This window comes from Heliangelus exortis, chromosome Z (genome assembly GCF_036169615.1).
Source record: "Heliangelus exortis chromosome Z, bHelExo1.hap1, whole genome shotgun sequence".
Taxonomy (NCBI): domain Eukaryota; kingdom Metazoa; phylum Chordata; class Aves; order Apodiformes; family Trochilidae; genus Heliangelus; species Heliangelus exortis.
Window position 1 is genome coordinate 52296026 of NC_092454.1, and position 26674 is coordinate 52322699.

General features: G+C 39.3%; 1 pseudogene; it reads left to right on the plus strand.

The window, feature by feature from the left end:
• The first annotated feature begins 1284 nt into the window (after positions 1–1284).
• Positions 1285–26277, plus strand: LOC139790187 (interleukin-6 receptor subunit beta-like; annotated as a pseudogene).
• Positions 26278–26674: the final 397 nt, after the last annotated feature.

Consider the following 26674-nt stretch of genomic DNA (forward strand, 5'->3'; position numbering starts at 1 on the left):
AAAAGCATGCCTGTACTTCTCTTTTTAAGAAAGTGATTCATTTTAAACATATTTTTTTGCTATTCAGTACTCAACCTGAAATATATCATGGGTGCTAAGATAAGTTACTAATTTGCCTATCTCAGGGTAGGTCTAAATCCAGTCTCTGATTTCAGCTACCCAAGCACAGAAGGGAATTTTCCGAGCCATTAAATTTTCTGAAAATTTCCCTCTACTACTTCAGCAGCGACTCCCATTGTGGTTCTGGTGGCTTCTGTGCGCAGAGTTATTTTAAATGTTCTCTCATCAGACTTAATGGATGTGAAGTTTATGGTCATACCTGATTTACATCTACTATGGCTACATTACAGCTCCCAGCACTGGTACCAACAATATAGATACAGCGTCTTTGAAGGGGAGAAATCCTTGGAGTGGAGGAAGCCAGAAGTGAAGACAGGCAGGGTCTTCTGCTGCTATTATTTGTATAAGTATCCAAGCATTTGTACTACAGTAAGTCAAACACCTTGAGTTACTTTTTATTGATATAAATACCTCCAATTCACATTGACATTTTGGCTAAGATTTTTAAAGGATTTTTATTGAATGGTTTCTTTTGAAAAAACCTTTAAGATCATGAAGTCCAACTGTTAACCTACCTCTGACAAGTCCACCACTAAACCATGTCCCTAAGCACCACATCTAAACATCTTGTAAATACCTCCAGGAATAGTGACTCCACCACTTTCCTGTTATAAATCCTGATAACACTTTCAATAAAGAAATCTCTCCTAATATCCAATCTAAATCTCCCCTGGGGCAGCCTTAGGCCATTTACTCTGGTGTAAGAGTAGGCCTACCACTTGGTGCTTGGGAGAAGCATGCAGCCCCCCACCTGGCTGTAGCCTCCTTTCAGGTAGGTGCAATCAGGTCTCTGCTCGGCCTCATTTTCTCCATACTGAACAACTTTAGACCCTCCTGGTAAGGAGTCTGAAGTACCTATATGCAAGCATAATTCAGTTGGCATTTCTGTTATCTCAGACACCATTAATAATCTCCATGTGGTTTCTTATAAACACCAAGGGAGAAAGTTTCTCATTTTCAGAAGGGTTGTTAGGATTTCCTAAGTATAATTAATAGCCTAGAGCTCAAGCATCCCTCACATTGTCATTAATGAGCATATTGTTTGTGTTCAGACAGTTCCAGTACAGGTGGTGGAATGAATAGGAAGTTTGAAGAGGAAGTGTGAAAAATAGACTGAAGACAGTGTGATGTTGATGATAATCACTATGCTTCTTTACAGAGAAGATGAAGAGCTCTCTGCCGGCAGCTATCTTTGTGTTTGCAGTGGGTGAGTTTTCATTTGCCTCAGAAGTTACCACCGTTTATAAATAGCAAAAATTCTTAATGTGACTCGGAGGCAAGGCTGTACAACCAAAATCACGACCACAGAAAAGTTCTGTGTGTCTGAGAAAAAACACCCAGTACCATTTTTTATTTCTCTTCCCCCCGATTTCTTTCACAGCCATCTTGTTAAAAGGTTCCTTTTCTTATTCCCCAGATTCCTGCAGCTGCACGCACGGGGATTTCCCGTCTTGCCGGCAGCTCTCAGGTGGGTAACCACTGTCCCACCGACCTCACCTCCTGCCCCGCACAGACTCCACCTCACACCCCCCCACACCCCGCCGCAGGAGACCCTCGCACCTTCCCCCCACCCTCTCGCCGAGCCGCCGGTTCCGCTCGGTACCTCCCGGTACCGCCTGAGAGCTGTAGGCGAGAGAAATGTTTCTGAGGAACGAGCCGGCTGCAGAGCTCTGCAGGCAAAACCCTCCCGGGGGGTGGGTGCGGGGGGCCCATCCCCAGGGCAGGGCACTGCGGGAGGGAGGCGCTGGGGTCCGCGGCATCACCGCCCCTAAACCCGGCCCGGGGTGCAGTCTCGGGCAAATCATCATCATTTCAAAAGGCAATAAAATCTCTAACAGTCATGTGTGACAACTGCTTATGCTTTGGATTTACTCGATAAATTAGTGTTGGTGGCGAAAAGGACCAGTCCGACGCATTGCCATAGAGGTGATGGCACGGCAGCTGCTCTGTCACCTCCTGTGCTCCACGCGGAATTTATCGCGGGCAGAAACATTCTGCTAGCTAAGAGAGACAACAGGGAAGACAGGCTTTTGAGCACAAGGTGGCAGTGGGTAAGAGATCACTAGGGGGACTATGTTTATCTGGAATTAGCTGCCGCAATTCCTAGTTCTAGCTATTAACCAATCGAACTAAATTCTTCCTAAACGCTACTGAGAACACAGGGTACAAAAGAAGAAAACATAGCTCTAAAGTTAAAAAATTAGGTTGTTGCCTTTGTGGGTTGTGCGGTTTTTTTTGCTTTTTTCTGCCATTTTTTGATTGGGTTTTGTTTGTTTGTGGTTTTTCTTGTTTGTTTCCTTTTTGTTTTATTTTGAAGAAGAAGAAACTACTGTAATGTCTTTAGAACAGAGAAAAAAAAAATTTCTTTCTTTGTGTTGCTCTTGCAGCACAAATTATGGTACAGGATTAGTGCTATCCTATGGATAGGAAGAGTTAATAGTATACATGTTCTTTAAGGGGAAGTAGTACAGTAAACCAAAAAAGCACTAGAGTAAAAAGGAATGTGCTTTTGGACACTAACACTCAAATACAAAAAGTGAGAAAAAAAAACTGTACAAAATTCATTATGTTCATCTGAAGAAAGTAACATAGAATGGGATGATGCATTGGGGTGCATTATTCTGTTCATATAAAATAGGAAATCTAGCAGAAAAGTGACAAATGTCTCTCTCCTTCATGTCATTTTCTCCTTTTATTTCAAATAGTTTCAGGAGCAGTATGTTACAAATGCACTGGCACAAAGTGCTACAGCAGTTCCAAAAAGGTTCTTTTTCAGGTGTTTCTTTAAAACTACAACTAGGAAAGACCAAGTAAATGAAAGGCTGAATCCAGAATAAGAGACGAGAAGAATGTGAAAGCAGTTGCTGATTTTCCCCATTCTTAGAGCATCACATCCATGGGTGAGGTGGCCAAGATTTGATTTGGAGATCAGACTAGGAAAGCAGAGAATTCAGTAATTACTCCTGCTGCTATAGAAACAAGGAAGACCTGATCTCAGCCTTCCCAAAAATAAGCTGCACACCCCTAGACAGATGAAGCATAACTGTATTAGAAAAGCACATTTCTTTTAGTAGGAAAAAGGAGATGTCATAGGTAAGGGTATTAAAGTTTCAGCTATAATCACTCAACACTCTTTTTCGTCTAAATCCACTTCTAACACATCTGCCATCTAAATGATTAAAAAATACCAAGGATAATCTGTAGTTCAGGTCATAGGAAGACATGGTTCTGAATGAGGAAAAGAGGAGGGTTGGTCTTATACAGCATTTGACACATAACCTTTCTGTAACACCAGCTCCAGCAATACATATATTTATTTATTGAATAGTAAAATATTTCTTACTCAAAACTAATAGGTCCATTGGCAACTTGTTAAACCCAATAGATACGATGGGCATGTGACTCTCTAAACATGAGGAAAAAAATCATTTATCAACCTAATTATCCACTTCCTGCTTAGATCTTTATCTACTTTTCTGAAGAGAGAACAAAATACTTCTGTGTCTTTTTAAAAGTGTGGGTGGTACTTTGTACACCATGGCTGATTCTTCTGAACTAATAGTTCGAACAGTAAGACATGAAGCAAAACAAGAACAGTGATATTTTATCACTACTGTTTCTGTTAAGAGAGTTTTGAAATACAAAGTAAGATTAACCATTAAAAGACTAAAAATTAATTCAAGAATGGCATGAGTATTTAATTTCCCTTCATCTGAAAAATGCATACATTTAGTGTAAAAAACACCCTACCCCATATTTTTTCTTTCCAAGAGTGAGTCATGAGTCATTTTGAACATAAATTTATGATCCTTCTGCTTTTTAATATGAACTTTGGAATGTAAGTGGCATATTGCTTTTCTCTAGTGCATTATTCTGAACTTCAGATAGAGATGACTGATGATTTTTGAGTAATTCTGTAGTCTAGTCAGTCAGTTCTGCTGTTGCTCATTAGACCTGTGCTGAAGTGTGCAATGCTTTGCAAGTGATTCCACAGTAATTCTTGTCAACTGGAAATTATCATTGCCTTGGCTCTTGGTGTCACTCACTAAAATGCAGTTCCTCTCTCCTTTTTTTCCTCAACTGTATTGCAAGACACTAATTTCTAAGATGTTTCTCAAGGGCATGAATGGTCATTTCTAGCCCATACTTACAAAAATGTCTATACATTTGTACTTATCACTCAATAAGCTTCTCAAGGCAGAGCTGTTGCCAGCTCCAATTTGTAACCCTGCGGGTGAACAGGGCCTCCCTCCTGTTCAAGGCAGATGCTCCTGGTTATCCAGGGTTCCCAAGTCACAGTGGCTTCTCCAGGGAAGGGACTTGCTCCTCAGATCCAGAGTAATCCACCAGAAGCCCATGCAATGTAGAGATTTCAGGAAACAATTGTCTGCTTCCAGAAACACAGTGGCAAGACCAACACTGTCTGTCAGATGGGAAAGCTGTGAGACCAGAGCAGAGCTGGTAGATAAAAATCTAGTCTTTTAGGGCAGAAGCTTAAAGTAATTTATCTGGTTTAAGATGTTAATAACATCTGGTTTAACGTATCTTACCTCAAAGCAGAGAGCCAATATCTAGTAATGCTTTCTTGAATACATGCTATTTGTTTCTGCAGTTTTTGAGCCAAAGAATGCTGTAGTTTCCCCAGAAGTATAAAAGATATTCAATTCATAATTGGAAAAAAACCCAAATAGTTAAGCTTTAAGTGCAGATGTCATGATTAGAGGAGAGAAGCACAGTTCAAAGGTGTAACAATATCAAAACTGTAGGAAACACCACAGCAAGTATCAGCTCTGTGTTTTTGGGTAAAAAACACCTGATAGTGGTGTCATAAAACACAGGAAGAATTATCTTTTCCTATCTTCATGTAGGAAAACTAACTTTTACTTGGAAACATTAGGACTGATAAGGCTTAATGTTTTTAAATGTTTCCGTCCCTTGTTCTAAACATGAGCGAACTACTTGAGAGTAAACATGGCATAAAGACTGACACAGCTTATTCTTATTTTGTTTCACAAAAGGGTATAGCTTTGTTTGTATTTTGTTTTGCTTCTTATAGTCACCTCACACCAGCTGAAGGTAAACTTTTGCCTGTGATGGGTCTTTTCCAGTTCATATGTTTTCATCTTCCAGACTGGGACAATGAATTGGTATGCTACAAAGAATTAAGCAAGGATCTAACCTGTACCTGGCTGCCAGTACCCAGTGATCCAAATACCATTAATTATACCATGTTATTAAAATGGTAAGTCTAAAAGCAGTAGGGAAAACAAGCTGTCTTTGCTGCTCAGCATGATTCCTACTTGCCAGAGTTCTGTTCCAGCATACTTCAATACATTGTAGGTTGTTACACAACACTGTTCAAAATCTTTCCTCAAATGTCGCCAGCCTGCTGATTTTGTAAGAGCTTGGTAAGAATGTGGGGAGCTGATGCTGGTTGGACGCCAGGTGTCACTCTTCTCTTTGGCTGAACTGGGGGGACAAAAATATAATGAAAGGCTTGTGGGTCAAGAAAAGGACAGGGAGATCATTCACCAGTTACTGTCACAGTCAAAAAAGAATCAACTTGGGAGAAAAAAATACGTAATTTATTACCAATCAAGTCTGAGTAGGATAATGAGAAACAAATCTGGATCTTAAAAGCACTCCATCCCACCCTCCTTCCTGGGCTTAATTTTACTCCTGATTTTCTCTAGCTCTTCCACCCAAGTGGCACAGGGGGATGGAGAATGGGAGTTGTGGTCAGTCTGTCATGTGTTGTCTCTTTCTCTCCTTCCTCATCACACTCTTCCCCTGCCCCAGTGTGGGGTCCCTCCCACAGGTTTCAGTTCGTCACAAACTGGTCCAGCATGGGTCCTTTCCACAGGGTGCAGTCATTCAGGAACAGAGAGCTCAACATATGCCCCACATGGGGTCTAAAGTCCTGCCTGCAAACCTGAAGCATGAGCTTCCCTCTATGGGGTCACTGGTCCCATCATTAGCGTGCTCCAGCATGGGATCTTCGTGGGGTGGCAGCTTCCTTTGGGCACATCCACCTGCTCTGGTGTGGGTTCCCCATGGGTACAGGTGGATATCTTCTCCATCGTAAACCTTCATGGGCTGCAGAGGGACAGCCTGCTTTACCATCATCTTCACAACAGGATACAGGGGCATTTCTGCTCTAGTGCCTTGAGCATCTCCTCCCCTTTCTTCTGCACTGACCTTGGTGTCTGCAGGTTTTTCTTTTCATGTATTCTCAGCCCTCTCTCTGGCTGCAGGTTGTTGTGCAGATTCTTAACTCCATTATCCCAGAGCAGCTATCTGTCAGCTTCTCACAGAAGCTCTCCCTGCAGCCTCCCACTACCAAAACCTTGCCATGTAAACCCAATACAAAGGGTCATTATACATGTCTCCATGCCCCCAACACACTGTTTGAAACATTATTGCCAAAGATCACTTTAATAAATTACTTTTATTTACATCTTTTTACCTGCAATGAGCACTAAAAGTATTAAAAAAACCCAGAAAATAAGCCAGTTTTTATTATATGTTATACATTGTATTATGCCAAGTAGCCAAGGAGATGTCAAATAAGACACATAAGGAAAATAGATTTTTAAGTACTTTCTTGCCACTCTGAATTACCAATTGTTAGTTTAAAAATTGGTTAAAAAATTTAATGGTCAACTATTGCAGGGTTAATCTTAAACTGATTACCTTAATGGGTATCTTGAGTTGCAACTTTTTTTTTCTGAGAACACTAAAAAAGAAGCAAGGTAAAATGTAGATAGGAAGGTTAAACCAACATCTGCCCATTGGTTTGTTAAAAAAAACAAACAAAGCAGATTTCTGTCCCAGTACCTGCATTACTGGGTTGGTATGGATTTTTCTAATTTTACATCTACATAATTGGGATGTCCCATGAGATTAAGGTATGTTTAGAAAGCGAGAAGTGAGATCAGAAAACATGATCTTTGCCATGAGATTGTATCATGGGGTACACAGGGTACAACACTGTACATCAATGGCAAATTCTGATACTCATTACTGGTTATTTTAAAAGAAACCCCACTGCTCTGTATGAAAAAAGAGCTGTGGCTAAGAGCATCTCCTAAATCTGAGAAAACAACACTACACTGGGAAATTCATAAGGATGATAGAACCATAGCATTTTCAGGATTGGAAGGGACCTTTCAGATCATCAAGTTCCAATCCCCCTGCCATGGGCAGGGACACTTGCCACTAGATCAGGTTGCTCAGAGCCCTGTCCAGCCTGGCCTTAAAAAGTTCCAGGGATGGGGCTCCCACCACCTCTCTGGGCAACCTGTTCCAGTGTCTCACCACCCTCATGGTGAAGAACTTCTTCCTAACATCTAACCTAAATCTGCCCTCCTCTACGTTGAATCCATTCCCCCTAGTCCTGTCACTTCCTGACATCCTAAACAGTCCATCTCCAGCTTTCTTGTAGTCCCTCTTCAGATACTGAAGGCTGCAATAAGGTGTCCTCAGAGCCTTCTCCTCTCCAGACTGAATAACTCCAACTCTCTCAGTCTGTCTTCACAGGAGAGGTGCTTCGTCCTTCTGATCATCCTCATGGCCCTTCTCTGGACACACTCCAGCACATCCATGTCCCTCCTGTAAAAGGGGCTCCAGAACTGGATGCAGTACTCCAGGTGGGGTCTCACAAGATCAGAGTAGAGGGGGAGAATCACTTCCCTTGACCTGCTGGCCACACTTCTTTTGATGCAGCCAAGGATCTGGTGATCTTTCTGGGCTGCAAGTGTACACTGATGGCTCATGTTGAACTTCTCATCCCCCAGCACTCCCAAGTCCTTTTCCTCAGTTCTGCTCTCAAGCCACTCACTGCCCAGCCTGTATCAGTGCTTGCTTGCTTGCTTGCTTGCTTCCCATTCCATGACTTCTGGAATATAGTAGGCAGTGGTAAAGCAACCACATCTGCCTGTTTCCTCAGTACCTGTGGGTGTATCACACTAGGTCCCATGGACTTTTAAACTTTCAGGTTCTTCAGATGGTCACGAATGTGATCTTCACTTATGGGATGATCTGCACATTGCAGAAAAGCAAAGCAAGATCCTCAGGGCTGTGGCTGGTCCCCCTGTCACCTTCAATATTTTCCCACTGGAGGCTGCAGCAGGTGCCAGCTTGCAATGAGCACCAAATCCCACTGCATTTGCTGTCTTGCCCCTTGGGTCTTCCAGGAGCCTCAGTTTCTTGAAAGGAAAGAAGTATCTGTGAAACAGCTCTGCTCCTGTAGAGGCACTATCAGCTGAAGTATTTGTAAGCTAGTTGCTCTTAGAGTCCTTAGACAAAACCAGATTCTGCTGTTCCCAGGCTGCAACATTGATGCTATGAACAGAGAGGGAAGAAAAAAAAATAGTGAAAGAGGAGGTGGGTGGAGGAGGTGGGAGACAATCACTTCATAGAGATGTTGATTTTCCCAACCAAGAGCCAAGGACTTAAACCTCAGTCTCCTTTGTTTCAACACAGTGGTCTTAAAGCAAAACTTCCTTTATTCTTTTTTAGTGGGTTAAAAAGAAAACAAACAAACAAACAAAAAAAAAGGCTTGAAAGGACTTTTTGCTTGCTTTGAAGACAACATCACCCCTTTCTGCAAGTAACATCAACTTGACGTTGAAATTATCCCTTATTATTGCTCCTTATGATTTAGTTGTCAGGAAGAAAGGGATTAAAGAGAAACACTCCCACAGAGAAGTTCCAACCAAGCATTTGGAATCATGCTTTGAAATATTAATGGCTAATTCACAACTAATCTGAAGCAGAAGACATGGGACCCTTCAAGGAGTTTTGTTCAGTTCTTAAATATTGTATCGTGATCAGTACAGTTAATACTTGTTAATAGGCAATTAGTATGCCAGCCCATTTCTTTAAGAACATTGAACAGGCACAGCTTTAACCTTGAGGAAAAAAAATGTCCTGTGTGTGGGTAAGGAGTAAATGAGAGAAATATGGGAATAAAAAAAACCCAACTTGGAAGAACAGAAACAGCCTCATATGTAAGGCTTTAAACTTCTTAGCCTTTTTGTGTTGTTGGCGTTTGGTATACCAGGAAAAGTCTCCAGGGCTGAAATCTGAGGTGGCATTTAAGCATCTCTGATGCTGTGCAGAGACTAAAGTCAGAGGCATATAACTCATAAGAGGTTTTTTTTATACCTTTGTCATAATTCAGATTCAGTGGGAAATTTTCCTTTTCAAAAGGCATTTAGTTGTTCCTGTGGTAAGTGGGAAGTAGAGCTTATGAAGTAATTTCAAAATTTATATGAAGTAATTTCAAATTTATATCCCCTAAATGTTTTTATATCCCACTGTAAGTAATACGACCATACAGGTTTTGTCTTGTATCTTGTTATGCCCTGCAGGTTTAAGGAACTTAACAGTTTTCCACCACACAACAACGATTTGTGGGTTTAAACTTGCTAGAGTTACTCGGGTACTGGAATAACACTTGCTATTTCAAACTGCTTAGGCCTTACCTTCAATATTTCAAGATACTGTATTTTATATATAGGTACCTGGAAAACTGTCAGTTGCTGTAATTATGCTTTTTGGGGCAAGGGGAAGAAAGAGTAACTATACCCTAATAAAATGTTCATCTTTCATTCTGCCTTCTTTTCTCTGAAGGGAGAGAATAAGAAAAGTTTTTCAGCAAACTGCATCTGTCTGGATAGCAGTGAATTTCGCCCATGGCAGCTCTGTGAAAGGAAGGAACATCTCAGTTACACTGAGCAAAGCAGGTACAGCATCTTCAGAAGCTGTGTTACGAGGTGCCCAGCTGAAGCAGTGCTAGTATTTTCTTAAGGGTTACTTTCAAAATTGTAACTCACAAAATACCCTTGTTATTTTTACCAAGAGCTAAGCTGTGGTTTGGCTTCCTTGGCTGAAGCCTTTGGTGAAGTCAATAGCAGAAGTCTATCAGCTTTTACAAGAGAAGAGTATTACTTTAAATCACTTGCTAGATTATAAAATATTAATATAAAAAATATTAATATCAATAATTATGTTTGCATACAGTACTTAACCATCTTCCTGTGCTTTCTTCAATGTTTTTTTTTAATTATTAGTTTGCAAAGCACAGGTTGACTCAATACAATGCACTTAAGGAATCCTTGCTGTAGAGCATTAGCCTTTTGAGAAACCTATACAAAGTTCAAGTCTTTTTGAGGGCCATTTACTTGTTGCAGAGTGCTGCAGAGGAGATAGGGGAAAAAATACTGTTAACCATGTTCTTTGGATGTTTATTTATAGATTCCCTACAGTATCTGATCATTGAGGTAATTCTGACAGCTCCCCAAAACATCATCTTCTCAGAGTAACCCCTGTCCAAGAAAAATCAGTGCTCCTCAGTCCTGGAGGATACTACCAGTACAACCCAAACTGTCACCATGACCTCCTTGGGAGGCTTTGGCCACCTTGTGTTTATTGGAGAGAAAGATAAAACTGGAAGATATTCTGGAGAATTTTTATACAATTCACTACTATAGGTGCTCTAGCCAATTTGATTTTACCTTTCCAAGTGACTCAAAATCACATTTGCCTAGAAAAAGATTCTTCCTGAAATCAATAGAAACAACAAGCAAGAAGAACGACCCTATTCTGTTAATACCACTCAGATTTAATTTTGTTTGTCTAGTGTTTTTAAAGTCTTTCCATGTTCAGTATTCTGTGCCAACTCCTTAATTTTTTATAAAGCACACCTGACAGACATAGTTACAGAAGCATTCCTGCATCTCTTACATGAGCTGCGTGTTCCTCATTTTAGGGAAGGGCGTGGCACCATCTAATATAAATGTTTATCAGATCAAAAACCAATTGATAATAAAGTGGGATGAACCTGCAAATCCGAGTCCATATGAGCCGAGATACAAAGAGGCACTCACAGAATCCACTTGGTGGATGCTGGGAAGTACTTAAGATGACAATAACTTGAGAACATGGGATGCCTTAGTATCAGCCCAGCAGCACATAGCACATGTGGCAGGCCAGCAACAGGGTGCTACTGAGGAGTGCACACATCATGGACAGCAAGAGGGAATAGCATGCAGACACTAATTGTCATGATCTCATAAAGGTTTCTTAGTTTTGTTCTAACAGATCCTAAGCTGCTTGCAAAAGAAAGATCAATGTTTTTATACAGAAGAAAACACAACAGCATGTCAGCTGGTTAATTACCCTGTCATTCAGACACCACAGCCATCAGTGGTGCAAATGCTGAAGAGGGTATCAGAAATGTCATACAACCTCAAATCCTGATTACACTTTCAGTGGTTGGCAGTATTACTTCTTTTGGTGTTAAGTTTGCAAAGCAATTAAAGATCAAGGTGCTATGATTCTTAAGGTAACAATTCACACCTTGCATGTTTTTGTTTTGCATCAGTTTTCCAGACATTCTTCATTGACAAGAAGGGAAATAATTTCTTTCTGATACAGGATCAGTTCCAGATACATTTTAGGACTGGCAGCAGTAAGAATATGGTGCACCAAGAGGACAGCACCTAAACTTAAAGAGACTAAGAGGTGGAAAAGCAGTCATAATTTTAGGAAGATCTGCATGCAGCAGCAAGAACTGCTTATCCTGCCCCATGCCACCCTGCACATCATTTAAAGGCTTCACCAGCAGGGATGCACACATGTGTGATTTTTACCATGGAGTCACTGAAACTGCCTCTTTTTCAAGCTCTGTTATCTGTAGTTGGATGAAGAATACTTGTTTATGAGGTGGAACAGAACTCTGAGAAGAAAACTGTCTAAAAAGCAACTGTTCCCACATCTTGGGTATCTCTGCTTTTGTAGGAATCTCTTTACTTTTTTTGTACCACCAAAATCTTGCATGTTCTTCCCTTTATATCAGAAGATCTATGATATTTTCACCATTTCTCTCATAGCTGGCTACCACTTTGGCGACTTCAGAAGGTGTACCCCATGTAAGAAAAGTTTCATCTTTGTACAAGGAATGTGCAAGTCTTGGAAGCAAACCCTTGCTAATTGGCAGCAGACAAATGCTAAAACAACTACATCAATCTGCAACAGTGCTTATACTAAAACCATCGTTATCACCCAGAACTGATCAGACCAAGGGTCTGTCTAACACAGGATACTGTGCTATGATGGCAGCCACCAGTGGGCGCCTGAGGAAGAGTGCAAAATACTTCAAGTGTACAGCAACAGTTCTCTATCATATTTTGTGCTACAGTTTTCAGCTCAGGGATTTCCTTAGACACAGGTGGTACCTTTGCTCTAAGACAATCTGAGCTCCTGTCCCCCTGCCAGCTTCAGATGCTTCAGTGGTGCCAAGGCATAGGCAGCCACAAGTTCAGTCCAGCCACACACCTTACGACATCAGGCACACGGATCTACTGCAATATTTGAGAGTTAGAGGATTTAAAATTAAACTAAAATTAATTTGACCTTGGGTTTTTGTACTTCAGAATGCCAACAATATTCATGGTTAAGTGATTCTTTTTCTGTATAAATAGCACCTAATGGATATTAAAAGCCATGCTTAGACCTAAACTGTTGCTTACATGTCCTGACTGAGCAGAAAGAATTAATGAAAAGAGAGTATTACTCTGAAAGAATAATAAAAAAAAACAAAAAACAAAAAACAAGACTAAAATATGTCGTAGTTCCTCTTTGGCAGCAGGAACCTCTACTTGAAACAGCAGTCAGAAGACTGGTCCTTGGCTGAGAAAACAGTTCATATAAGATTATGTTTTATTGTTGCCACATAAATGAAGCATCATTTGTTTTTAGGTGCCTGTAGGAAGAAATGCTGTCAATGTCACCATTTCAAATTTAAATGCTGTGTCTTCATACGTTGTTCAGCTCAGATGCACAGCCAAGGATGGCCTCAACTGTGCCTTTGGAGTGAAGACATTTTGGTCCCTCACAGTAAGTGAAATACAGTTTTGTCCTACTACTGGGAATAATCATGAATGTAAAAGTCTTTTCAAATCTTGTCTTACATGCAGTAGCATTGTCAAACTCTGCTGAAAATATTAAGGTAAAACCAACTCACATGAGAGCATGTTTCCATCTTCTTCCATGTTTACCAGAACTCACAAACAAGTAAAAAATATCATATAATGTGACTACAGGAATCTCTTCAGACAGAAGAAATCCTCTTTTTCCCTTTATCTCCTGAAAAAAAAGGCAAAACTGCAGAGTAAATGATCCATTTTGTGATAAAGCCAATTTAAATGTTAAGAGAAGAAATTTTTTTCCATCTAAATGCTTTAGTTAAAAAAATAAAGTAATATAAAACATAGTATCACAGCTAGGAGCTTCATTCAGGATAACACACTAATCTGTTATACAAAATACAGTTCATGCCCAGGTGGCTACAGTAAAAATCATAGGGGCAGATGGAAAGGATACACTCAATAATTAACATGTCAGGTGCAGAGAAAAACAAAAATCTTTGTTTCTGCTGCTACACTGGTTTAAGCCAATCTGAAACAAAGAAAACAGCTTAAAGAAATTAGAGGCTAGCCATGGGTCCTCTGCTTTTGCTAACATTCAGTGAGTAACCTCTACACAGTTCGCATCAAGAGGCACAAAAGATAAGTGGTTTCATCTCTAAACACTCAGGCAGGCAGCTAGCATGGTTCTCATGGTTACAAATAACACAGAACTTCCTGCAGGCACTGCAAAAGATAGAGCAGTGCTAGCCTTTTCCAGTATCATTTTGTTAAGCTAAGATAAATTATAGTAGTTTCTTCTTGTGTGTCAGACCTCATATTCATTGTATCCAAGGAATTTTATCTCCTACACGCAAACCTTTTGTAATTTAAAGCCTGATGGGAGAACAATAACACTATTCTCTCAGCAACCTTACCAGAGCTTCAAATAATGGTGCAAACTCTTTCCTCCCTGTCCTGGGAAAAAAACATCTGTTTCCATTTTGAGAGCTTCTGGCTTTACCAGAAATCCCCCTCAACACATGTGTGTCTGCCCTCTGAAATACTGAATGTCATCCTGTCTGTGTTAATCTAAAAGTATCCATTTATTTCACTGACATCTCTGAATTTTGTGGTATATCCACATTATTAATTTTGTGACAAAAATTAATGGACAAGCTTGATATCAGAAGTAATCCTTGCAAACTTCACTAGCCTTTGTGTTCTGAGTTAATTTTATATCTAGATTGCAGTAATTTCCATCTCTGTGCTTTCATTTCCCAATATCTCATGAAGATTAGAACAGTAAAATAGTGAATTATCACCACCTAAGAATCTGTATGGATGGATTCATAACATGTTCCAACATTAGTGTATGATTATCAGCATTTATCCTCAAAGAGACCCACTGCCTAACAGAGCCTAGTGGATGAAGATTCCCAGAGGTATAAATTGCAATTAAACACCTCTCATTAATTTTCAAGTCCCTAATTGTGAAAGGTGTGTTCCAGTGAAATGTAGAGAATGTTACAGCTGCTTCACTGCTGTTACTACTAATCAGATTCACATACCTAGGATCTCAGTTAAGCAAAACACTTAATCCTGTGCTTAAATCCTCTTAATTTAAGCATGCTCTTAATTTTAAGGAAATGCTTTGCTGCTTTGATTTCTAATAGCCTAATTAAAACAGCATGATTTTATTCCCATCGCTAAAGGTGACATTTTGTTTATACAATTTAATTAATCTTAATTTTCTACACAGGACATAATAACATTCATAGAACCATAAACTTTTCCCTCTTACTAGGTACCACAAAATGAGAACATCCTTGGATATTACGTTAATGTGGAAAGAATACCCAACAGATGCAGAGACTCATCAGATCGTATCTTTCTAAAGGACAGAAAAGTTCTTCTAAATATCTCCATGGCTTATTATAGAGTTAGTATCTCAGCCTATAATAAAGCAGGAGAATCTCCACAATCCATCTGCATTGTCCCAGGCTTCTCTGCAACAGGTACTTACTTTATAATTCATTAGAGCAGTGGAGAAGTATTATGGGTAATCCCTAGGCTATCTAAGAACAGTCTTTGGGATAGGATTAAGAATTCTGTTAAATATTTATTAAACTGGTATTTTTGCATAGCAGAAGTTGGTATTATTTCTAAAGGAAGGATTGTGATAGAATTTAACTAACAGGCTAAGCATTTTAACATTCCATTTAGCACTTCTCGCTCATTCGAACTAGAAAAATAACTATGTTCGAGATCTACCTGTGATTACTACTTAGTAAATAGTATTTGAAAAAGAAAGAAAGTAAACAAGAGAGGATAAAATTGCTTTCCTGTTTATCCATCTCTAATGGTATATTTGTTCACAGACCTGCCTGGCCAAATACATGTCAAACATGAGGGAACTAGTGCAGTTGTCACCTAGGCTCCAGAATACAGTCCAAAATGTTTTGTGGTTGACTGGGGCAAAATAAAGAGGATATGCACATGAAAATATTAACTACAGCTACTGGAAATTTCATGCTAGGTAACAGCACCCACCATATCTGCTTAACTGGTTATTTTGGTTGGAGAGGGTAGGATTTTCATCCTTTTTTTAAGAGCATACAGAAGATCCAGACAAGTGAAACTCAGTACTGAGACATCTTCTAATTTTTAGTAATATCAAGGCAGATAGAAAACAGAATTTTCAGTAGGATTCCTCTCGTCACAAGAGGCAAGAAATGTTGCTAAGCTTCTGTTGCCGGTACAATGTCTTTCCATGTGCCCATCTGAAGCAGACCTACACACTACTGCCTCTGAAAAACAATAAAAAAATAAAAGTTTCTCTTGTCCCAAGGTAACTTTCACTTAAAATATAAAATTCTCTGTTACAGTCTCCCTCGTATTATACACTGGGATGTGGGTGTTCTTGTCAGAGCTTAAGTTGACAACAACAGTATTCCACTTACCAAACTATGCACCATGACCTGCAGACAGAAATCACTTTACAGGATGGTCATGGAAAATCTTAATTAAAATCATGTAGGTGACTTGCAAAGGCCATTGAGGAGTGGTTTTTATGTACTGCAGAGAACATTTAGCTTCAGAGTTGTGTAACTGGATGCACTGTTTTGCTTTTCCTTGTGCAACATCTGCCTTGCCACATTACATCTATCTGTTTTGCTTGGTTTTAAATATGCTAGCTGCGGGGGAAAGAACAGTCTTGAACTAAGTTAACTACAGCCGTTTTAGTTCCCTGCTTCTCTTTTGGCAGCTCAAGACTTCTAGAAGGAGACTACAAACAAATCTGTCATCTTTTAAAACAAACTTTGTTACGTCTTTTTCTGCTTTCAAAATAGTTTTTATTAACTGCCTAGACACAAAGAAGAAGGAGCATAAAGCACTGTAAACTTAGACTGTGCTTTGAGTCTCAGGGAGCAGGAACTATACAGAAAAGTTATGAAGTTGTTGTCTCTCCTCCCTTTCTCTATAATTTATATCTTTTCAGTAAACTCTTACGTACCTTTATTTTTTCCAGATAATTTTCAGCCATTTAAGTTGTACAAAATAACAATGCATGCATCTGATGTATGTCAGTGTGAAAGTTTCACAAGACATGAAAGGACTTTTGGAGTGACACACTTCTACTCTGTTGAAGGAGGTATTCCTCCCATTTATGTAACCTCATTCCTTACATTTATTTCCTAACTGCAGCAATAAGAGAAGTCTTACACAAAGTTTCCTTTCAGTGGCTTAACAGCATTCTCCAGGTAGCCTGGCTTGGTCCTAGCAGTTACGCAGTGTCTGTGAATGACCCAAATGTTTTCTTTACTGACAGGTCCACTGACATATTACTGCTGCATATCCCATTACCAAAATAACAAGAGGATCTCAAAGTAGCTATTATATGTACCTCAAATTTAACTATGTCCAAAGTTGGATTTTCCAGTCCCAGTTCAATAGTGTCCTTCATTGCAGCTGAGCTGAGTATAGCTGTGGCTAAGGCAGTAAAAGTGTTTGTAGTATGACAGGCACAATTTTTGCCTACTTTGGAATTGTTTAAGACAAGAGGTTTTTACTTTATGAAAGCCGTCCTTTCTCTTCCATCTTTTCTGTTATATTTATTACATCTAGAATCATGCAAGAAGCTCCCTAGGAAGCAGCTGGGTTTCATTCTTGTATGTTTACTGCACAAGTATTGATGCATAGGAAGTCTTTCTGCCATCAGCGCGCCTGCAGCAAGCACGGGTAGAGCCCTTCTTAAATATTTGTTTGCAAAGCCAAGCCATGACTGATGCACAACTAAAACTATTATTCAGTTTTAAAGTTCCTAGGACAGGTCCTGCTAATATGACAGTTCTGAATATCACAAAGCACCCTGCACTTGTGGACTCAAATAGCTGCCGAAGACTGTTTGGGTTTTCTCCAGTGGCACAGGGTCAGCTCCACGGATTTATCAAGGAAAACGTCTCTGGGTAAGTTACCAATAACCAGAAAAAATCAGCAACTCAGAGCCACAACAGAAAATCTTCATACAGATACTCACGTGTTGTTGCATCACAGTACTGACTACTTTAATTTCTGTGGAAATTTTGTACTCTCTAAGGTCGTCCCCTGGTTAGAATACAATGTTCTAGATAGTCCTAAGAATACCAGAATTTTCTAAATATAATATCAAATTAAGTATTGAGAAGAAAATATTTCCTTGAAGCTTACACTTGTAAAACTACTAAGGAATTCTCTAGTAGCACTGAAAGAAATATGCACGCTTTCAGGTTTCTTTTAGGTATTAAAATTTCAGTCATAATATTTTTATCTTTCATTTCAACTCAGCAAAGCTTGACTCTGAGCCTTACTGTAGGACTTAATAAATTATGTATTTATTTTTTAAACTCAGTTATCAGGAAATATAGTTTTTATTTATTACCTATTTTCAAAGACAGTATTACTAGTTTTATTTTTTGAATCATTTTCTTAAATTCACAGGATCATAGAATATCAGGTTGGAAATGACCTCAAGGATCATCTGGTCCAACCCTTGTAATACTACAGTATATATGAGATGTCTCAGCACCCTGTCAAGCTGACACTTAAAACTTTCCAAAGTGGAGGAATGTACCACTTTTCCTGGGAAACTATTCCAATGTCTGACTGTCCTAATGGTGAAAAATTTACCCCCTGTCCAATTAGACTTTTCCCAGGGGCAACTTGTGCACATTGCTCCTTGTGTTATTCATGTGATTCCTTGTAAATAGGGAGTCTCGATCTTCTTTGTAGCCCCCCATTTAAATGCTGGAACATGGTAATAAGGTCTTCTTGACCCTTCTCAAGGCTGAACAAACACAGTTTTCTTAGCCTCTTTTTAACTTTAACTTTTTTAATTGATAACTTTTGTGTTCTACTACAAAGAATAAAAGTTATACACATTGAAATAAATGAATAGTTGTGAGCTTGAGCCAACCCAGTTTTCAAAATAAATCCTTGTAGTTCTTTTGATAATTATTTTTCATCTGTTCTCCAGTGGAAAGTCTTCTTGCCATAAATAATAGTACATTAACTTTCATTACTGGCTTTCAAGTAAAATTAATGATACCTCATTGCCATCTTTTCCAGGCAGGAAAAATAATTTTATTGGAGAATTTGGGGGAAGGAAGCCCACAGGCCACAGCACCATTTCTACTTATTTCTACCATTTATAATCTGAAGATCTTAAATTCACAGTGTCAAACTTGAAAAGTAAATTTTACCCTATTAAAGACATCCTACAGCGTTATCATGCTGTATACACAGCCTTCTGCACTCACCACCTAAACATCCTTAGCATGATAAGGTGGATTTAAAATATAGATAAGTATTTTTGAGAAATCTTGTACCCAGTTAAAGAACATCTGCATAGTACTGGCTTCCTCCAGGCATGGATTAGGGCACAGGAGTTTTGTCTTTTCTCCAGTCAGCTAAGCTGATACAGACTCAGCTGTTGGAGTTCATTTAATTATCTCCTTCCCCAGCCCTTCCTGAGCTTCAGCTGCTACTCTTAATTCTTTTATCACAAGTTGCCATCTTACTGGGCTGAAGGGAAAAAAACCATCTACGGTGCGGGGATTTCAGGATTTGCTACTGCTGGTGAAGGACCTACAACCCTTTCACAGCCTTTCAGCACTCCAAAATGTGGTACTGTGGAAGCTCTGTGCATCTGTGTTACCCACCATCAATCCTTATTTTATATGGTATTAAACTTTCCTGCTTTTCATGGAGTAACAAATTATTAATCTACAAGATTTATTGTTCAATCCTTAGTTACTGGTGGCAAACACAAAATCTTTCCTTTGCTAGAGGTGAACCATGAATCACAGAACAGCTCTGCCTGTTTTTCATTTCCTAACATAGTGGGAAGACCTAGCTAGGTTTCCTCATTTCTGAAATATTTTCTGACCTTTTAATGCTAGCTAGACACACATATCTTTATTTATTGCTGATTCCTGTCACATATTTTAGCAGCTTAAGTATTCTGCCTGTGACTAGTTAAGTTCGATAGCCTTTGCTCTTGGCAAAATCCTGAGCAATCATGTAAAAAGAGTTTCCAGTTAGACCCCTAAGCCATTAACTGGAAAAAAGAAAAAAAAAAAAAAAGAAAAAAAAAAAGAAAAAAAAAAAAAAAAAGAAAAAGAAAGCAAGTCTTCTTTAGTTTTTCAGCTGCTCCTATTGTGGGTGACGACTAATAATGTAAGTGCATTTCACTTAACAGGTCCTGTAGTTTGCAGGCAAAAGTTTGCTTTTTTCAAAGGTGCCTGGATAGGCTAAGAAGATCAATACAATTATGTTTATGAAGTGTCATATATTGGGTTGGCTAAACATAGGTTCTCAAACATTTTCTACATTTTTCTCAAACATTTTTCCCAGTTAAGCTAAATAAAACACTACTCTAGACCCTTGTAGGCTTGACCACAGCTTCACTCAACTGCACCCCTTTATTAAAAAAAAACGACAAACAGGCCACAATATTATCAGCCACAGGAAAAGTAACCTGTGAAATTCAGATAGATCTATGAAAATGTTTGATCCCCACTACAGTTTTTTTTTTTTTTATTAAGTGAAAAGGGGATAAAAACAAGCAGTCATATGTGAAGCAGAAAAAAAAAAAAGTTAAAAATCTTCCTTAAATTCAACAGGGTTTCCACCCCCTCTCCCTTCCACCAAACTCCTTTCTCCTGTCAACACAAGAAAATAAAGTGTTTCCACTGAAGCTTTTCTACAGAACATTATTCCATGATTCTACTGAACATATACTTGGATAGGATTCAGTTTCTCGGGGAAATAACAAAAATGCAGAGTTAATTTGTTGCAGTTTTTTAAACGCAAGAAATTATATTGAATTTAAACATTACAAGTACTACTTTCCCCTCCCCAAGATTTCAGAGGTTAATCCATTAGAAGAATGTGAGGTTTCTTAGTCTCAGGTTGCTTTTTTAGCAATCTGCTGCTTTTCAAATACCTTTTTAAGCAAAATTATGTAGCTGTTAATTTTTAAGAAAGAAAATTTCATTGGCTGGTGGTTAAGAAAAGAAAAAGCAAACAATCATTTTGCAAACATAGTTTGTCACTATCATCAACACAATCATGTATGGGCCACACTTCCCTGGCACTACTTTTAAACTTATGGTTTAGCTATCTGTAAAGAACACCTGTGAGAGTCTGACCTCACTGATCTGCAATTGTCTTAAGGGAGTAATTTTAAAGTGAATAGCCCTGGCTAGGGTGGAGGACCTGGCTGGCCAGAGCTGAGCAGGGGGTGACACCTCAAGATGTGATAAGACCTACTGGGTGGACACTACTCCCCTTTTCTGAAGGCCAGCCTGCAGTGCTGGGATGCCCCTGGAAGCACAGTTATGTACCTGGCTGAAGTGGCTGGAACTGATGACTGAGTGGGGGACTGCACCCTTCTGCAGAAGCTTCCCCCCTGTCTTCTAACCAACCTGGCTGACTGACAGCTGCCCGTTGGGAACAAAAGGAACTCAGGGGCATATATGGGGCTGTTCATGCTGTGGCTGTTTGGTCATCTCTTGACCCACTGCTGTTCTGGATGGGGCCCTGTCCAGGATCAGCCCCATCCTCACTGGGCAGATGGGCCCCTGGTGGTGACTCTCTCTTTCTCTCACTCTTTCTTACCACTTTTCTCTCCCTCTTATATCTTCTTCTCCTCTCCCCCTCTTGCCTGGCTCTATATTTTTGCTTGTGTCAATTGTCAAATACAATCTGCTTGCACCTGACCCTTCTATGGTTGGACTTTGTTTTGCAGATCCAAAACAAAAATAAATTTTAATGTTACCTCAGACCGTAACACCTCAACCCTCACCCCCTCTTCACGCACTGCTGGGATTCTTGTGACAGCAGTACTGCTCTCACTGCCTGAGCTCAACATTTATTAACCTTTCAAGCACTCCATCTCCTCCAGTGGGGTGTGAGGGGTTGAGAAGCATCTCAAGCAGGGATTAACAGCCAACAGGAGATGGAGGTTTGCAGCAAAGGTAGACAAATAGCTGACTGCAAATATAATTGTATTGATGTATTAACAGGTAATGTAGTACTATAATTAACATTATTAATTGCATTAACAGGTGAAGCATGCCAGCTACCAAAGGCACAAACCTTATGACTGTTATCAGGACTAGGAGGTATCTCACAAAAAAAACCCACCCCAAACCCTCCCAGTAAAACCTGAAGCATATAAAAACCACTTTCACTCAAATTGTCTTTGATTAAATCAGACCTGCTTCAGGGTCCTGACCAAATCATAAAGTTCTGGAGGTCACATAATAGCATGGGGATTAGGAATAATTCTTCTATGATGAAGTGGTTTTCTTTGCATGGTAGATTTAAGGATTCAGAACATATATCTATGTATCTTAAAAATACAAGCCCAAAAGATTCACACCCCCCCCAGAAATCCCAGGTCTTGTTTTAACCAGATTTCACTTACAGGAGTGCCAGGACATACGTCAAGTTTGACTTGACTTCTGTTTGAAATATTTCTCTTGCAGAGGCAATATAGCTTTTCTATACTTCATAACATAAGTCTGATTCAGTGTCTCTATTTCCCATCAGATAAAGGAGAATTTGAATGTTTTGTGAGTGGCCTTTGCTTCAGCACGATTTTCGTTTTGGTTTTTGAACTTCTCACTTGTTCTATGGTGCTTAAAAGATAAGAAGGGAATGTTAGCAAAAAGTGTTAGCAGCACTTCTGTTTTGCTTGGCCACAAGTTTCATATCACTGGGCCATTTTTGTTATTAAAAGTAATGGAACCCAAAAAGCATGCAATACAAAAGCCACTCCACTCATTTACACAGCGAGAGCAATTACAAGCCACCATAAGCTGATTGAAGTAGTTTGTAAAAAAATCTATAATATTTTGCTTTTGATACCATTACCTGACTACCTTCTGTCTCAAATAGCCTTGAAAAGAGCAAGGACCATTACTAACAGTGAAAAATAGGTTATATATATGGAAAAAGAATTAATTTAATTGTCTTGATCTTTCATTCCTAATTGATAATCATGTCTCTTCTACTGAAATACAAAAATAAATTCCATCGGCATTCATAAACTCACGTTGCCAACTAAGCAGTTTCCTGCAAGTACATTTGGATGTTAACTGTATAAATTATGCACATAAGTACATAATGAGAAGGAGTAATGAATGGATGAGTAGCAGTAAGAGAGAATAACAAGTTTGCCTGTGAAATATGGGTGAGGTCCTTTTATTTTAGGAGAAACTGACCTCTGTGGTAATAAGGTACACATCCTCAAATTAATCTGAGTTACGATATTAGGGGCATACACTACCACTTAAAGAAAAATGGTTTGCATAGTAATACTTTCTAAGAATAATTTTCTGATAAACCTAGTTGCATAAAGCCACTTGTATTACTATTTTGACTGCATACAACACTGCCCTCCCCTTCTGAGGCACGAGCCTCAGAAGCTGAAATGAATGTTACTCACTTTTGTCTCTAAGTAGATATTTTGCATCTTCCTCTCTCTGCCTCCCCCCTTTAAGAAAGTTTCTGCTCCAGCTTTGCTGACACCAGACACTAGAAGTCCTTCCTCTAGGACACCTACTTATCTCCCACCCTGCAGAGGGGTGGCATTGCGGCGGGAATCTCAGAAGGAGTTCTTACTGAGCTGATTGATCCCATTAGCATCAGTCATCCCTCTCTGCTCATTACTGGCACCTGTGGGAGCAGAGGGAGACTATTTCTTGACATTTTTTAACTGATCACCACTGTGCCAGCAGCTGCTCTCAGAGCATGCCCTGTCAGCTCCAACTAACCATTATGTTTTTGGAGCAGGAACTTTTTCTGCTTTCCTTTTTTAAGTGCCTTTGATTTTTCTGGCTGACCTGAACTTGATTTGGCACTCAAGATCTGGTTTCTCAAACCAACTTACAAGGCTTTTACCAAGCAGACTTCTTTCTATCTTAGTCAAGCACCAGACAGAAGCTGGTAGTTATCTACAAGCTGAATCTAGGACACAGAATGAAATAATCAGCAACAAAATTTCAGAAAACCCCTGATAGGCTACTGGTAATCAAAGGTTTTGCTGAAAAATCAGCATTTCTTCCTTCAATAGAGGAAGCATGAGCTTCCTGGTTCCAGATCAGGATTTCTTTGCTAGCTGTCTTCCAGATAAATATAGCTAAAGAAGTGGTCCACACTAATGGTGTTGGATAATCTTGTCAAAAAATAGATAAAGCTGAACTAAGGAGAATCAGATATACAAATGTACAGCTGTGCAAAGTCAGAATTTCAAAAGTGATGCTGTTAGGAGATCGCAGTTCCACAGTTCAGGTGAAGACACTGATCTGCTTATGAGCACCAGGCAGCTTCCATTTCCAAGAGCCAGGATTCAGATGCTTCTCACTGACCAATCCAGTAAAAATAATGCCACCTAATCGTACTGTCTAATTCTCCAACATTCTTGCCTAATTCTCCACCGTTTAGAAAGCAGATCTGCAGAATCAATACTTGTTTGCAGTGCGACTTCTCAAAGGCAAAAAAGTACTCTAACATATTCTGCATTTAGAGAATTTCTGCCTTAAAGGAAGTGCAAGACCTGAAGCTGGTTTTGATCTAAAAATAAGCTTAGATGGAGTTGAACTGGATAGAGGCTGAAAGAATAATTTGCTGTGGTGAATAAGTGCAGGTGAAATACATTGAGACTGTGTGCTACAGGAGGGAAAATTTTATATCATTTGAACTATGATATGAATAGTTTTAAAGAAAAATATACCTATTTAAAATGTACTTAGCTGATCCTGCAGAGTCTAAAAAACTATAAAAGGCAATGAAGCGTGTATAAGCTATGTCTTAGAGAAATATTGTAATGCTGATAACATGGCAGAAAGCAAAACAACAGATAAGGATTTGGGGTAAAGTGGAAAAAGCTCTATGTGAGGAGGCAGCACACTAAAGCTCTTACTAGATGTATTGCCTAGAAGTAATGTGATATTATGAAATCTGTGTAACAACTATAAACAGAAATAAATATGTAGTTCAGATACATTTTAAGATTACTTAAAGCACACAAAGTGTATTTTATATTCTGACAGAGCATATTTTATTGCAATCTAAGGCAATGATAAGTCCTATGGTATAAAGCAGCAGGAGGAACTGGAGACATTTCTCAGTTCAGTCAGCACACAGAGACCTGGAAAACAAACTACGGAGACTAACATGGCCAGACAGCTACCCCATCAGTGTCCTGCTCTTCACGTTTAGATGTTAGAAGATTCTTCGAAGATACTTCTTCATCTTTAATGCCTCTTTCAGACAGAAACTCACATAGAGCTTATTTTAGATTTGGTAGGTGTAGAACTCAGGCTGCTGTTTGTAATAAATATGATAATGAAGGTACGTGTCACACAGGTCTTCACTTAAAACAAGGCAAAAACTGATAGTGCAGATTTGTCTACTCACCCCAGTACAAGACAAAAATTGAGATATTTCATGTAGGACTGTTGAGATTTCAAAGAACATCACACTAATTTCCAAGTCAGAACATAAATTGCAAGAAGACAGACAATAAAAATCAATATACACATTTATTTCTTGCAGAAGAACTGTAACAGTTTAAAGAAATTTAGAGCAACTGAGTAGGGGGAAGGAAAAAAAAAATAGACCAGTAAACATACCAGCCTGGCCAAAATTTTAAAAATATTATGGAAAAAGTGGGCAAGCTCAGCAGAACAATCTAAGTGGAAAAGAAGGATGCTTGGTGTTACCAACTGCTCTCCATTTAATCATCCAGCATTTGCAAAAGCCTGAAACCCAAGGTATACTTAGATCACAACATGGCATTGAGCTTAATAGCAAACTGCATGCAGCAGCTGATAGCTAAAGCTTGGTTGGCTGCTGGTCTGTTGGAGCTGCTGCCTTTTTATAGTGACACATTTGTCAGACCTTTTGAAAGCTGTGGACCTCAGAAGAACACATCATGAAGGTTAAATTTTATCACCAATAACTTTTGTCCCAAGTAAACATAGAAGAATATTTAAGCAACTTTGTTTGAATACTGTGGGAGAGGAGAAATTGGTCCTCTGAATTGGTGAAATAAATATTTTGATTCATGTATCAAAAACAAATTAATTACCTGGCATGTTACACAGACAGGAATAGGCTGCCTGTGTCCTAGCTTTATTATTCTGTTATTAATTTCAGAAAATTGTCAATTACGCTTTGCAAAAGTACTGTACTGGTACTGTAATTATTCTTTCTCCTCGTTTGGTCTTGCAGACTAATAGGAAACCTGTTTCAAAGCCACTTCTTCAGGCCCTGTCAGACAATTATACTACCAGCCTTTTTGTCATAGAGCATGAGTCAAAGACTCCTTGGAAGCTTGACCTTGTTACAGATGGTGATGACAGCAAGTGTGACACTAACCTGCCAGACAAACCTAGCAGTAACACAGACATAAAGAAAACCCTGAAGGAGCAGTTACAAGTGAAGAAGAAATAATTTCCATTACAGTACCACTCCTGAGTGACTATACCAGCGTGGAGGTCAGACAAAAAGCCCTGATGGGTCTGACAGTGAAACTGCCTGAAAGACCTGCTTGTCCTCATCTGGAAATGGAACTAAGTAGTAACCAGCACAAGCTCAGCTTCAGGTTTTCTTTCCTCTCCAAGACTACATCAAACAAAGCCAGGTAGTATTTTTGCCATCTGGACCAGCTTTGGCAGGACTGGTGCAATACTGACTGAAGTACCTTCATAAGTTTTCATACCATAAAATCAAGTTCCAAACCCTCTGATGCTTGAATGGGGCCATTAGGATCATACAGGACAGTGAGCCTATGACAATAGTTAGTCTCATCTTCAATAAGCTTCCTTGGTAAAACAGACTGTTTATATAATTTGATTATCTATTTCACCACAGTAATTCTGTGGAAAGTCCTACTGTCTTCACACAGGCAAAACTTTCAAGGAACTGTATGAAAAACCTTCCATTAAGGGTACCTCTTTCCAGGTGCTTACTCCAAGTGCACTCAGAAAACCATTTCAAGGCTTCTACCCTGAGTACAATGCTCTAGTCAGACGGAGAGTTCTCTAATCATTCAACCAATTTAAGACCTGATTTTCAGATCTGGAAAGGTC